Source organism: Strix aluco, chromosome 9 (assembly GCF_031877795.1).
Source record: "Strix aluco isolate bStrAlu1 chromosome 9, bStrAlu1.hap1, whole genome shotgun sequence".
Lineage (NCBI taxonomy): Eukaryota > Metazoa > Chordata > Aves > Strigiformes > Strigidae > Strix > Strix aluco.
The window spans coordinates 27630744-27644790 of NC_133939.1; the positions used below are offsets into that span (position 1 = coordinate 27630744).

General features: G+C 38.5%; 1 long non-coding RNA gene across 1 annotated transcript in view; it reads right to left on the reverse strand.

The window, feature by feature from the left end:
• Positions 1–1491: 1491 nt before the first annotated feature.
• Positions 1492–14047, reverse strand: part of LOC141927242 (uncharacterized) — a 66947-nt gene continuing 54391 nt past the window's right edge. The window contains exons 2-5 of the long non-coding RNA XR_012624341.1: positions 9601–9662; positions 7992–8067; positions 7721–7785; positions 1492–2917 (exon numbers count right to left, since the gene is read on the reverse strand). This is a non-coding gene — a long non-coding RNA (uncharacterized LOC141927242). The remainder of the gene's footprint in view (positions 2918–7720; positions 7786–7991; positions 8068–9600; positions 9663–14047) is intronic.

A 14047-nucleotide genomic window follows, 5' to 3' on the forward strand; every position in this document is an offset into this window, starting at 1 on the left:
GGAATATATGAAGGAAAAATGCTGTTTTGGATGTGCAGGTGAACTTCATTTAAAAGACAGAAGAAAAATAAAATCCTTTGTACTGCATCATCATCATACAGTGGTATTTGTCCACTGTGTCATTAATCTTTTGTGATAAATATTAACGTACTACAGAAAGTACTTTAAGCCAAACACTGTATTTTCCCTTAAAGCTCTGCTTAGACTTGTGAGTTTAGAGGACTTTGCTCAGGGGACATTACCTGATAGTCAGCTTTTCCTCACCCTTCTAGCTTAAGCCAAAACTCTGCATGGATTTCAGCTTCCTTTTTGCTTGTCTCCTCTTTGGATGGCCATTGCTGATCTTTAGGACTTAATGTCATATTAAGCATGAGGCACGGTTTACCTGAGAAATATTTTATAAGAAATATGCCTAAAGAACAATTATAAAGGTATCATAATACTATATACAGTTACCAAACTTGGAAATACCTCTTTCAGAATGAATTTTAGAATGCTTCATATACTAATGTTGTATATGAATGTTTTAATTTCTATATTAATTTTTTAAGGATTCCCAGGCATTTTTCTTATTCTTTTCTACATGAGTTGTGCTAAATGCATAATATGCTTTTCATTAAAAGAGTAAACTTTTATTCTCCAAAACAAAGTCATAATGTTCAGCTTATCAGGATTTTCACCTGCATTTCTGGAACAGGAAAATCTATATTCTAAATGCTGTATGCCCCATAGGGACAACCAAAAGAGCCTAAATAGGCAGTGATTTCTTAGTTTATGCCAGCAGCTATGTTTGTTATCGTCCCTTGAAGTGACAGCTGTTCATCATGCATTCTTTGTCTCTGTTTCACAGATTTAACCAAAACTGTCTTTTGCCTCGGTTAAATGGATTGTTAGAAAATTGATGTTATAAAAAATCCATCTCTGATAAGATTATCTCAAGAATATGGCACCCAAATGAACAGGTCCTTTGTCAGTAAACCAGCAGAACCGTAGGCAGTGTAGACATCTCCAGCAAAACTACTTCAGATTTATATTGCCATCAGTCTTGCACAAAAAGACTAAGGCATAATTACAGTTTAAAAAAAACCCCACCACACTTAATCTTTCAAATTAGTGTATAATTGGAATAAAAATGTTGATTAAGATTGCTAAAGAAAGATATATTGTCCAAAGAAAAGAGCATTTCTTTTGCAATATTCCAGGTTCGGGGATTTTGAGTTTTTTATAGTGAACATAACTCATTGCATTCAAAAGACTGTTTTCTTAGGCCAAGGTAATACTGGAAGATGCAGCTCAACAGCACAAGGATGAAAAAAATATGCTTTTTCTGGGATAAGCAAGGTTTCTCTCTTTTCTTTTTCCTTCTTCCTTTTTCAGATGAGAGAGACTAGAAAATTGATCCAAATGATCCAAATGAAAGTTTCATGTTTCATGTAAGACTACAGCAGACATTAGTTTTTCCAAAGGTTAATAAATCAAGGGCTACCGAAAATAAAAGGAGGCAAACAAACAAACAAAAGCTCTGTTGGACAAGCTCACTTCACAGGAAATATAATAAACATGCGAAATCTGATATACCACAAGCAAAATAAAGACTCATATTTTATTCATGGATTCATCAACGGTTTCAAGAGACTACCAGCACACGCAGATTTCTTATGCCACATTAATATATTTTTTTTTTTTTATGGAAGGAAAAAAAAGGAACAGTGAGGATAAAATGGTACAAATAACATTTAAAAGACAAAGGAAGAGGATTTTAGAATTAATAAGACTAAACAGAAATGAGAGGGAAATGGTCAAAATATACTGGGCGGGTCTGTGTGTCACACACACCCAGGGTCTTCACACAGAGCTCACAAGGCTTCGCTTTCCTTGTTTCCATGTGTAAGAAACTCATCAGACTCGGCTCTCACAGTGGCCAAATTTGTATTCAGAGAAGTGGCTTTCTCCTTGCTTGGGAAAAATGAATGGTCAGAGAGAAAAAAAAAAAAAAAGTGTATCTGAACCTAATTAAACTTTTTTCAAGAGAAATAGCAAGTGAGCAAATGGATGGGCATGCCAAAGCCCAAGAAAGTGCCTGCCCCGGTGCCTTCCCTCTCCCTGCACCATTTCAAACTGTATTTTTACTGAAAAGGGGGAATTTTCCCTCAAAACATACTCCAGTGCATGGAGCTCAAGGATCCCTATCTCATTAAGGCAGTATCTGTCCTGCTCTCACTGCCTCACAGCTGCTGCACTTTCAGCTCATCTGTTGAGAGCGGTGTAGCCAGAGCAGCGCAAATTTTTCCAAAGTGGAAGATACCTTTCCTCCTTACCACAGCCTCTTCCAACTTTGAACCAACTTTTGTTGTTTGGTTAGTTTTTTTTTCTATGGCAGAGCTATTACAGCTGAAAAATGATAGAATGTTATTTCTTATTTGTTATTGGAAAGTCCATGCCACAGCCAAAACTCGCTGGAGAAATAAGTAATTTCTTCTAAGTGGCAGAAAGTATATTGTTAAAGTGATAAGAATATGAGGAGACAAAATTAAAGTGCTTTGTCCAAGCTCATATAGCTGTTCTACCAGCGGCCGGAGAGCTGAGCTGGGATGTGAGACGCGGCGTGCGCTGTGCAGAGGCAGAGGCATCGCTGGCTTCACTGCCTATGCATGGACTGCCTGCGAGATGCTCTGCTCCCACCCGGCACCATCTCTGGCTGGAAACTAGGAAAATCCTGAGAAATGGAGGTTTGACAGACTTAACTTCAGCTTTAGTCCTCATTTCTAGAGGCTGGATTTGTTCCCGATATATACTCACATAAAGATGGCTGCACAGAAGATTTTTCCAGACTTCTGAGTTCATTATCCCCCAAGCACAAAGCCAGGTAAGATGGTTTGCACACAACATTTGTGTTCAGCATCCTGCATCCTTCATCCTTTACATCACAAAATGATTAAGAAGGTTACAATGTACTCTGTTATATACTCTATCAAATTACAGTTTTTAAAAATATTATCTCTGGCTGTGCATAACATGTCCTGTATAGAAAGAAAATATATTCCTGAGAATGTTTGATCTACAAAACTTCACTGCATGGGTGAATAAGCCCCACCTGCAATACAGAAATGTCCTATACTCTGCCCTTACATCTCAGGCTCTCAGACTATATTTCTGCAAAAAGATATTGTACAAGCACAGTCTACCATTGTGGAGTGAGAAAACAATTTGGAGGTATTCATGGACATTGTCCATTTAAATTTATTTCTCTAAATATATAAAGAAAATTGATCCTGGAAGAATGACATAGTAGTGTAATTAGCCAAATAATTACATCATAGCACTTGATGATTCTGTTTCTTTAAAAGGGCTCTCCCAAAGCTACTTGAGTCAAAACCTATCCAGTGTGAACAGAAATAAGATTAATCTAAACTCCGTTTGTGTTTAAATTGGTTTTATCTGGCAGTCTGTTGATACAGCTACTCCAAACTTACACTGAGGCAACTGTTGGCACAATTTCTCCCACAGTTAAAGCATTTTAAACATTTTCCATAAATGATTTAAATGTTTTCATTTCCATAAACATAAATCCACCAGCAGAATTTTAAAATTTTTCATATTTTTAATGAAATGTTCAAGACTTAATTTATATTTAAAAAATGTAAAACCCTCTAAAAAAATTGAAAATGCCAGCTGTTTCTCCATAATTTTACAGGAGAATAACAAGATAAACTGAGATCAAGAAAAGCTAAGAAAACATATTATATTTTAAATAATTTAAGGATTGTGGCACCCAATTTAACTATAAAAGCATCTTGTTAATCTAATAACATGATAACTATACAGTGTTCTGTAACAGTATCTTTGCAATGAAAAGAACATTTCATTCTGAATGTAAAATTTAAAAAATATACCTGTCATTTATCATCTATTCTTTGGTGGTAATTGTTAGTATCTATTATTTGTGCTACAGCCCTAATTGCCTCTGGGAATGTGAGTTTAGCATTATAAAAACACATAGGAAGATAGAAATCTTCCCCTGAGGAGTTTACAACCTACTTTTTTACCATAAGGTCTGGGAAATAGACTGTATTTCTCCTTAGAAACTTGTTTTGGGTTTATTTTGGTTTGGTTTATTAGCCCCTAGTTTAACAGCACTGACTTTAATGAAGTTTGAGAGGATGACTATGAGCCTGGGTGTCCTACAGGCAGGAGGCTGTATGTGTTTTACGTGGACACCAGAAGCCTTGTTCCATGTTAGAAAACAAGCCACGTTTGACAACACCATTCTTCCCCATGCACATTTTCTTTTAAGCCATCCTTACATGCACTTTGGCTCTACTGGGAACCACTTCAGTCCCAGGATTTTCATATCACATGCACCTTACACAAGCACCATATATTGCTCGTTGAGCATGGTTCATTGTCCAAGGAGAAAAGGCAGCCAGTCTATTTCCGATGATGGATCAAACATAGACTAACTCCTAGATTGGACGTGGGGCCCAGATACACCATGCCCAGTTCCCTCGCAACTGAAAGGGAGAGTCTGAGAGTGCCTCTGTGGAGTGGAGACAGGAAAAGGGTGCCTCATTCCATTAAAGATGTGATTTTCCTTCTGAAGACTGTTATTTCTGCTATTTCTGTGCCACTCTAAAGTCATACGGGATTCATCCAGGCTTAGGGAGACGAGGGTAACTGCATTAATTTTGAAAAGAAGATGGGTTTGTTTTCTATTTTGGGAAACTTAATGTAAGCCGGTTTGGACAGAAGCCATTTTTGTCATGCGTTTGTAAAGCACTTTAATTGTGTGCCTCGTCCATGACCAGGCACTACAGCAACAAGATAAGAAAAACTGATGTGTGAATTCTCCTTTTCTTCCATCTACTCTATCTAGTCCCCTGTTGTTTCCTCTGCCACCATACCCTACTTGACACAAAGGATTAATGCCAGTACTGTGAGATCCTCTGACATTATGATACTATCTCAGAGACTGACCTCCAGGGTTGCTCAAGAAATAATATGAATAGTACCAACAAATGTGGCTGTTGTCTGTACTGCAGTCATAAGGTGCTCAGTATAGTTCAATACCTAAACATAAAGGTTCTTGTTCTTTTATATAGTTTTGTATAGTCTGCATATACAGTCTGTGTATATAATTGTATAATTCTAATGTTAGGAATGGAACACATCCTTTTATTTGAAGATCTTGGAATGGATAGTGATTTTATCAGTGTTGGTTCCTGATGTTTTCAGCTCACTGCACCAGAACTTCTCTCTCCAGTGGGTTCACAGATCTCATCATGTCTCAGATGAGTTTTCTGTCCTACCTAGTCCTGGATAACCATCATATTTTCTGACTGCAGTTATTGTTCCTTGCTCCTAGCATTTTTTTGAAAATGGGAACCAAAAATCTGATCGATTTCAATATGGAATCCACTTTAAAAAAAAAAACAGTGTTGACGAATGCCCAAAGCTGAGCACTTTGGGATTCAGATTCCACATTTTTTCCTTTTTTTTTTTTTAAATTTCATTTTTGTTTTTCCTTTTTCCTTCTTTTCACAGAATCATATCATAGTAGAAGTATTGACTGGAAGGGACCTCTGGAGAACACCTAACACAATCTCCTGCCTGATGCAGAACTGTCACCAGCATAAGATCAGGTCAGCAGTGGCTTTCTGGGTGGGCCTTGAAATCCCCAAGTCTGGAGATATCACAATTACTCTGGGTGACCTGATCCAGTCCTGCCTAGTCAGGAAGTCTTTATAATGTCCAGCCACTTCCCAGCTGCCAACATCAACACAAATTTGGCTCCACAGTTTTATAATTTCCTTTCCAGAGAACCTCTCAGGAGAGGTTGGGCCACACTAAGGGGCTGATCATCTGACCCAACCTGTTTGGCCTACAGAGGAGGAGGCTGGGGAAATTCCATATAGGCTCTCATCTCACCACAGAGACAAGTCAGGTTACCCAGGCATGGGTTGCTCTTGGTAGACCCTTGCTGTCTGAAGGACTTCTCATCCTGCTCACATTAGGCAACGAATTCAAGGAGAATGTGTTCTAGGACCTTTTCAGGGACTGCAAGGAAGCAGACCAGCCTCCATCAGCTCTGCTACAACTGGATATTACCACTGAATACCAAGCACATCAGCCGACCTACCCCTACAGAAAAGACACCAAGACAAATGGAGCTCAATTTCTTTGGGTTCTCTGAGATATCATAACCATCTCATATATTGCTGCGCTACTTTACTAATTATAACAGCAGCTATATATCTCTTCCTTCTTTCGGGAGTTTCTAAACGAGTTCTTAGCTTCCCAGCCAAAGCTTTACAGTTCAATCTCTCCTGGAGCACTAGGGAAAAAAAAAAAAAAAAAAAAAAAGAGCAGTCATTTGCTGGAATCATGAGCAACTAATTTGCTGAGTTTAGTGGCAGGAAGCCTGAAGATAATCAATCCAGCTCTTCTCTACATATATGAATGCAATACAGCATGCTGACTATGGTAAATTATGCTGTTCAAAACAAGATGAAAAATCTTATCAGGTGAAACTGTAGATAAATCTTCACTGGCAGAATGTTATGCTTCAGAATATCTCCAGGCTCTTAAAAGACTTTCCCAGTGTCTCGCATAGTCAAAATCCAGGAACAATTGGATAATTACACTGGATTAGGATACATTTATGTTTTTATCTAGAATAGCAGTTTCATTTGCAGCACAACCTTCCAGATTGCTGCGGTTTTTCCTCCTCCAAGTTATCCAAGTTCAAGGAGGAATTTGGACATAACTAAGTTCACATAGAAGTGTTTAACTTTTTAAAAAAAAAATCCTCACTCTTTACCGATTCTTTGGTTTTTTCCATGTACAATTTTTTTTTTGAGCATTATCTAGTTCTTTCTTACATGAAATATATTATAGCAAAGTTTGTCTTCTGTGCAGCTAGCAACCCTCTTCTGTGTTTCATCCAGCCATATCGAAGCCAGATTTTTTAGATACATCAGTCAGTAGAGGTATTTTTCTCTATCAAGCACCTAGCTTAGTTCATTTCAGGCACTGAGACAGATGATATAAATGTGAACTGAGCTGGGCAATATAAAACTGCCTAAAATCCTTCTGAGGCTGTATAACTTCATAATTCTCCTGAGGTTCACCGAACAGTCATTTTTCTCTTTCTTTCTCCTTCTTTTAGGTGGGTTTAACTGACGTGACCAAAACTTATTGCTGGAAGTAAAAAGGAAAAAAACCTACTGTATATTTTACAGCTAGGTTGTAATTGGAGAACTGCACTTTACTAGACCTGCCGTAAAACCCCTTCATTGACTTCCGAGCAGTGAAATATATACAGACTTCAGATAAAAAAAAAAACCTCAAAACAAACAAATAGAGGAACCATTTCCACATAGTTGACATTTAGGGCTGTACTGGGTCTTTAAAGTAAAATCCTGAGTAGGGAATTGATTCACAACATCCCTCAAAATGCCAAAGAGTTATGACTCTTCAAGGTCTGGAAAAGGAAGATTTGGGGCAGTTTGTACCTCTCTGGTATTAATAGCTTGCTGCATGATGAGACTTCTTCATAGTTGTCCAGAAACTTTTTGGGAACCCAGAAATGTTCCATATTTTGTTCTTATCAAGTTCAGGTTTTATACTCTGCTATGAATAGCATTTCTTTTGAAAACAGACAAAGCAACAAGCAATATCTTTTCCAAAGTTAAATTCCCTTGGTCACGTTTTAGGCACCTACAAAGCAATGGCTTCATTCTTCAGTCCCCTGTGGTAGTTCCATGTTAGCATACAAAGCCAGGTTACCTACAGGAGACCACAAAAGGGTGAGGTAAGTTCCTGAATTCAGGTACTTGAGTTTGAACATTTTTGCATGCATTGATATTTGTTGCTTTTTTCACTTAATGGGTGTGTATACTTTTAGGAATAAAACCTGAAATAAGCTTTCGTTGCAAAGTTTCAGATAAGCTCTTTTACACAGAAAAACAAATGAACAGATTGTTCAGTCTCACCATTTCTTTCCAAGTGCATATGTAAGGTCACAGGATTAGAGCAGACTCATATTAAAACATCGTGGCCCACTGGCCTCTGTACAGAAAAACCGAAAAGGAAAAGGAGTATTATTCAACCTTATTGCACTAATACACCTTCTCATGGCATTTGTAATGACTGTGTGCATCCGAATCGAAGAGTAAAAACTAGCGTAACAGTGTTGTGCTCTCTAATTAGAGAATTGTGAATAATGCTGGTAATAAAAATAGAGTCATAAAAGAGTAAGAAAATTGCTTCCCCATAATAAAAAATGTCTCCACTGGGGTCACATTTAGTTTTTATGTACTGACAAGGAAATCAGTCTCAGTAATATATTGTTAACTGACTTTTCCTCTGATCCTGAAATGTCTTCTCCACTCACATACATATTTCTAGCTTGTTAGGGTGGCAGCATGACAGTACAAAGAACTGGGATGTATGTCTGTGCATTGTAAGCATAACTTTTCGATGCTCTGAGTCAGGATTTTATAATCAGATAGCAAAGCTAAGTAAATGGTTATGTTCTACATCTTCCCAAAAAATAATAAAAGGAATGTCTGAAGCAGCTCTGGATACAGGGAGAGCCTGCAAAGCTCTTTTGAGTTTTTAAAATGTATGATTGGAAATATCTGCTGCTTTTTTGTCTCACGTTCCTCAAAATCTGATCAAATGTTAAAGATGATCTGAATTTACATGGGGAAAAAAAGCACATACTTCCGCCATTATCTCCTTTTCTGCTTCCTTATAAATCCAAACTGGATAGCATCCAATTTCTCATCGCAACTGCCTCTGGAAATGAAAGAGAGACTGAATAGAGGAGGAGATGAGCTGCTCTAAATGCTTTTTCATAGTTCTTCTCACTGCTATGAAAGCTTCATTAAAGGCTGCAGCTTGCTTGTTTTCTAACTCTTCCAAAGTAATAAGCATATAATTGTGCTGAAAACTTGGGAGGAGTGTATCACTGAAAGCCATTATGGCATCATTTTATTTCAAGGTCCTTTTGCATTTTCTTGGGAATCAGAGACCTCTGTCATTCACATCTGAAAAAAATTCAGAACAGTGTCTTTTTAAAGAGGACATTGAAAATTTGCAATGTCAATATGTCTACATAAATTACTTCTTCATGGACTATTGACTGTGAGTTCATGTTGTTTAGCATAACAATTATTTTGCTTTTTTTGTCTTAAACTACATTCAAAATATGTCAGATACAGTGCTCACTGCTAACATACTAGGAGTCCTTTTGCATTTATTTCAATTTGTTGAGATGGAGAACATGAATAACGATGAAGAAGATTTGTGATCCCAGAATTTATTACAGCCTATTCTAAAAAATTCAGCTACAGTGCTAAGATCCACACGTGCTGTAAATGATTACATAGGCTTCCTTCTAATATCTGCTGTGGTGCAAAACAATCTTGCCTGAAGATGATAATAACTGCTCTTTTGAAACAGCTGGAAGGGATCTCAGGCAGCACGGCTAGATGCATACTTTTCATAACACTGAGGATGACAACAATATTCAAAGCTCTTAAATCACCTTTCAAAATGATAGTCCTTCAGTATCGAAAATCCACTTCATGGACTCACCAAATTCAATCCAATCTCGTATTTACTTATGAAATTCCACTGTTGAAGTCCTGGGACATAGTCTGTATGAATGACAGAAGAAAACAGAGACTTTTGCATTGTTCAAGGCTGAAGCTCTGTGTTATTTCTTTTCTGATTTGCCCCACAAATGACAGCCCCAAGCATCCCTGTGTGCAAGGCAGTGTGGAAGGAACGTAGTATTTACAAGATTTTAGATAGCTCCCACCTAAGTTGTAAGGGTAATTTTGGGGGTGAACTTATATTAGCTAAGTAAGCCTAATGGGAACTCTGACAAAGATATTTAGAAAGTCAGATGTGGGTTCTGCTAAAGTGAATGTACATTTCTGCAGAATATATTTTCTGTGGAATATGTTTCCTAGCCATGTTTCCTTGTCTTCTTTCAGTCTGCAGCATTAATTAACCTATGTAAAGATCACAGCCCCCAAATAGTCATGCTGAATCTCGGTTCCATCTTCTCATTTCTAGTTTACTTCTGGGATCCCAATGAAAAATCCCTTCTAGTTTATAATGAAACAGAATGGATTCATGTATCATAAAAAACTGAAACTGTGAATTTTAAATGTTTTTTTTCCACAGAATCTTGATAGCATCAGTTTGCAAGCTTTCCCCAAGCTAACTCCACACCAGCATTCAGAAATAAGAAAGTATATTTACATGTGTTAATTTTCTTTCACCAGTTGAGAAAAATAAATGGGTATTCCAGAATAATAACGGTAAAACCCATAGTGAGGCCAAATATATCTCCTGCTCCCATGGAACCAGAGGAAATTTCCTGGCACATTAAATAAAGATGGGCAAAGCTGGTGGAAAGTCATTGCTTTACTTTATTCTTCTCCTTTTTATCAATAAAAATTTTGCCACACAAAAACTGGCTTTAGGATTTTATTCTTTGATTGAGGGGCTTTCCTGATAGAAAGAATATTCACAGCAAGTGAAACAATGACTTCTACACTACAAGCTTTACCTTAACTCAGAGAAAAATGTCCGCAGAAGCCAAATCTCATTGCAGAATTGAGGATAGAGGGTGTTCCTAGAAGAAACTATTGAGCTACTTTCCCTTCCTCCTTTTTTTTTTTTTTCCTGAATTCCTGATTTTCAAACAAGAAATGCCCCAAGAGGTATAAGCACTTGAGGTTCTAGAAGTAAACCCCAAATTTATGACCTACTCTATTCAATCAAAAGACTGTCCAGCCATGAAAGACAACACAGTTGGACAGGGAGTTTTGAAATGGACTCCTGAACACAGATGTGGCTCTTTTTTTTTTTTTTTTTTTTTAAATACAGGTTGCATTTTTCTTCCCTTTGTGCTTAATTTCAAAAGCCAGAGAGGAAATGAGTGAAATGTTTGCTTTGCTGTCTGTGTGCCACAATATATGAGTTTTCATCAAAAACCTCAAATATTTTCAGGTAGAGTAATCTCTAGACACTCCTGGAAGCAATTAACATTGTCTGGTTTTGTAAATGCATTCTGCCCATGCCTGTTTGTCATGTGAACTATACAAATATTATTTTCAGGGTTTCTGGTAAAGTTGTGATTGCTTATCCCAGAGTCATGGAACTGCCTAGGCAAGGTGAGCTTGTGAAATGGTTTGGCATTACCATTTGGAGCCAGGACATTTTTCTGATGAGCATCACTGGGGTCTGAGATAGGTAAGTCTCTCACTTGACACTCAATGGGGGAAGAGGGGAGAAGGATGCTCCAACCCTGAATGGCTGACATGCTTTTCTTCCCCTTCCTAGACAAAACTGCATGAAGAAAAGAACCTTGAAGTGTGGTGGGTGGGCAATTTTTTCACCATACTCTCATGGTTGACCTATACGTAGAGGGACAGAGTTGGCTATTAGAAATTATAAATAAAATAAAATGTTTGTGGAGTTTTACTGAGAAACAAAAATCAATTTAAAAAAATATGACCCATTATCATAAGCTGATCAACATCCTTTTTCTGTATTTTCTGTTATGGATTGCAATTTGCAAGTTCTTTTTTGCCAGTTGCAACAGAGAAGGATCTGATGCTGAAGAAGAAGTACTTAGGCTTTATCCTTAAATATTTATTAGTACAAGAAGCAATGTACCGCAATGTTCTGGCTTTGTGTCACATTCGATTCGCTTGTGTAGGTACAACCTGTAGGCAGCTGTTACACCTAAGAAACAAATCAGTCAAAGGACTGAGAGGCACTAATGTAAACCAGCCTTTGCCAATGATATGCACAGCTTTCTAAAGAGGCTGGCACATTTTCTCTTCGTGCTTTGCATTTTTACTGTGTTTCATAGGCTTAGCAGCTTGCAGTGCAGGAATTGAATGTGGCTACATGTCACTTTAGGTGTTTGAGACGCTTATTTGATTTATATGTATTTTTATGTAATGTCAGTGTTTCCAAGGTATGTGAGCAGAAGCTTCTTTGTTCCATTTCTTGCCTTGCAAATGTCTATGAATTAGGCAATTATATAAGTTAGTATTTCAACAAGAAAGAAAAAGAAATCTGATAGGATAGAGCAGTACAGAAAACCAGAGCTTATAAGTGTCCTCAGGCCCAGCTAAAGTCTTAACCTTTTAGATGTTCTCATAACCCTTCCTGCAATGACAGTAGCATCCACTATTTCAATATAAAATACTCTGAAAAAAAGAAAACCAAGTGCTCCAAATCTCTCTGCCTCAGACCTGTCAGTTGTGGCCCATTTTCAGAATTATTTAATGAAAAAAGAAATTATTCTGTCCAGTATTTTTTTCTTGTAAAGCTGCCGCATTCTGGGAGTTGTAGGAGTGCATAAGGCAGCGCTGAAGTCTGACGTTAAGACTGATATGATGAAATCATTGTCTATAGGCAAGGAAGGCCTTGTGGTACCTCCATCACTGAGGCTTTCATTCTCAGCAACTTAAAACCCTTAAATAAATGGAGCTGAATGAGGTGACCCAGCGGCAATTCAGCCACCGCTCCTCTAGAGCCAAGCAAGAAGAGGATATAGCTCAGTGGAAGGAGGGCGATGCTCCTTCATTAGCAGCAAACTCCTCCAAGCTCAGAAACAGTTGCCACGGTGGTAATGAGGAGACCCGTAACTACAAGGCACTTTCTGAGCAGCTGCCTTGTCCACAGGTCCAGCTTCCAGATGGTGTGTCTCAGCCCCAGGACCTAAAAGCATACATTGGAGAGGAGGGAAAGTCAGACAGTCCTACTAGCTGTCAAGTAGAGAAAGTGTCCCCAGGAGATGACTGGCAGTTTTGCAGAGCAGACGAGACAGTATAAACGTAAAAATGGAGACAAACAGAGCAGATGCAGGGAAGCCAGCTCATCATTTTCCTCTTGTGAAATATCTCTGCTCTAGTTCCAATTAGCTAGAAGAGGAGCAAATTGTCATTTCAAATCAGACTTCCAGGACTGGGGAGAGAACTGCGCCGAAGATTAAGGAAAATATCTTACAAGCATATGAAAAAAGAAAAGAGCATCTTTACGACACACCTGCAGGTGATACATATTATCCTCTTAATTCCTACCAACACTTTAATTCAAAGATAACAAATTACCAGTTGTGTCTGCATAGTCTCCACAGTTTCGCATTAGCCTTTAGCATTGCCTCTGGGCCCAGGCCTTCGCCTCACTGCAAGTGGTCTGAGCAACAGCATGGGGTGTGTTGTGAGACCTACACAGCCAGCTCTCTTGCCCAAGTCTGGGGAGGTTTTGCTCTGGGCCTGCTTGCACTTGGCTCGATGGCCAACCTACCTGGCACTGACAATGCCAAAGTACGGGTTTCCATCGAGTGTGCAAGCAAAAAGTAGTGCTAACTGTCCTCTAGTACTTATCCAGAATTTCACCATGAATGCTGAAAGAAAGAAATACCTGCTCATGGGCATGCAGGTATATGAAAATGCTTGGCCAGTGATATAATTTTTAGAGGTTACTTCTCTGAGAGAAGTAATGCCACTGGTTACCCTTACACAACATGTGCTGAATACCTGCTAACACGTTCACGGGCTTCAGAACTCCAGCTCTGGTCACCTAGAAATGTCCAAAGCCAATCTTAACAACCGAGCTCCAAATTACTCCTATTTGCAAACACACAATTCTTGGGGAACGTCTTTGGATGCTTGTAACCAGCAAAGCAGCACTGTCAGGCTGCCTCTTCACTAATCCTTCATGTCTCAGTCCAATATAATCCAATCTAATGGCTTCTTTTCTGGCCACAGGAAGCCTTTTTTATCTGTAGTTAGCTTCACATTACCAGATAATATTAGCTGAGCACCTCTTTTCTTCCCATCTTGAGGCTAGAGCCTGCATCCAAGATTTTGTCACTAAATGTAGGGGGGTTGATTCCAGTGTGTGACTCCCAATCTCCCTTGTGTGCCTTGTCTGGGACAATTTCCAAGCTGCAGCGATTCCAGGATTTACCATGTGCAATGGCAAAAGGAATCTGTGTACAGAAAGCAGG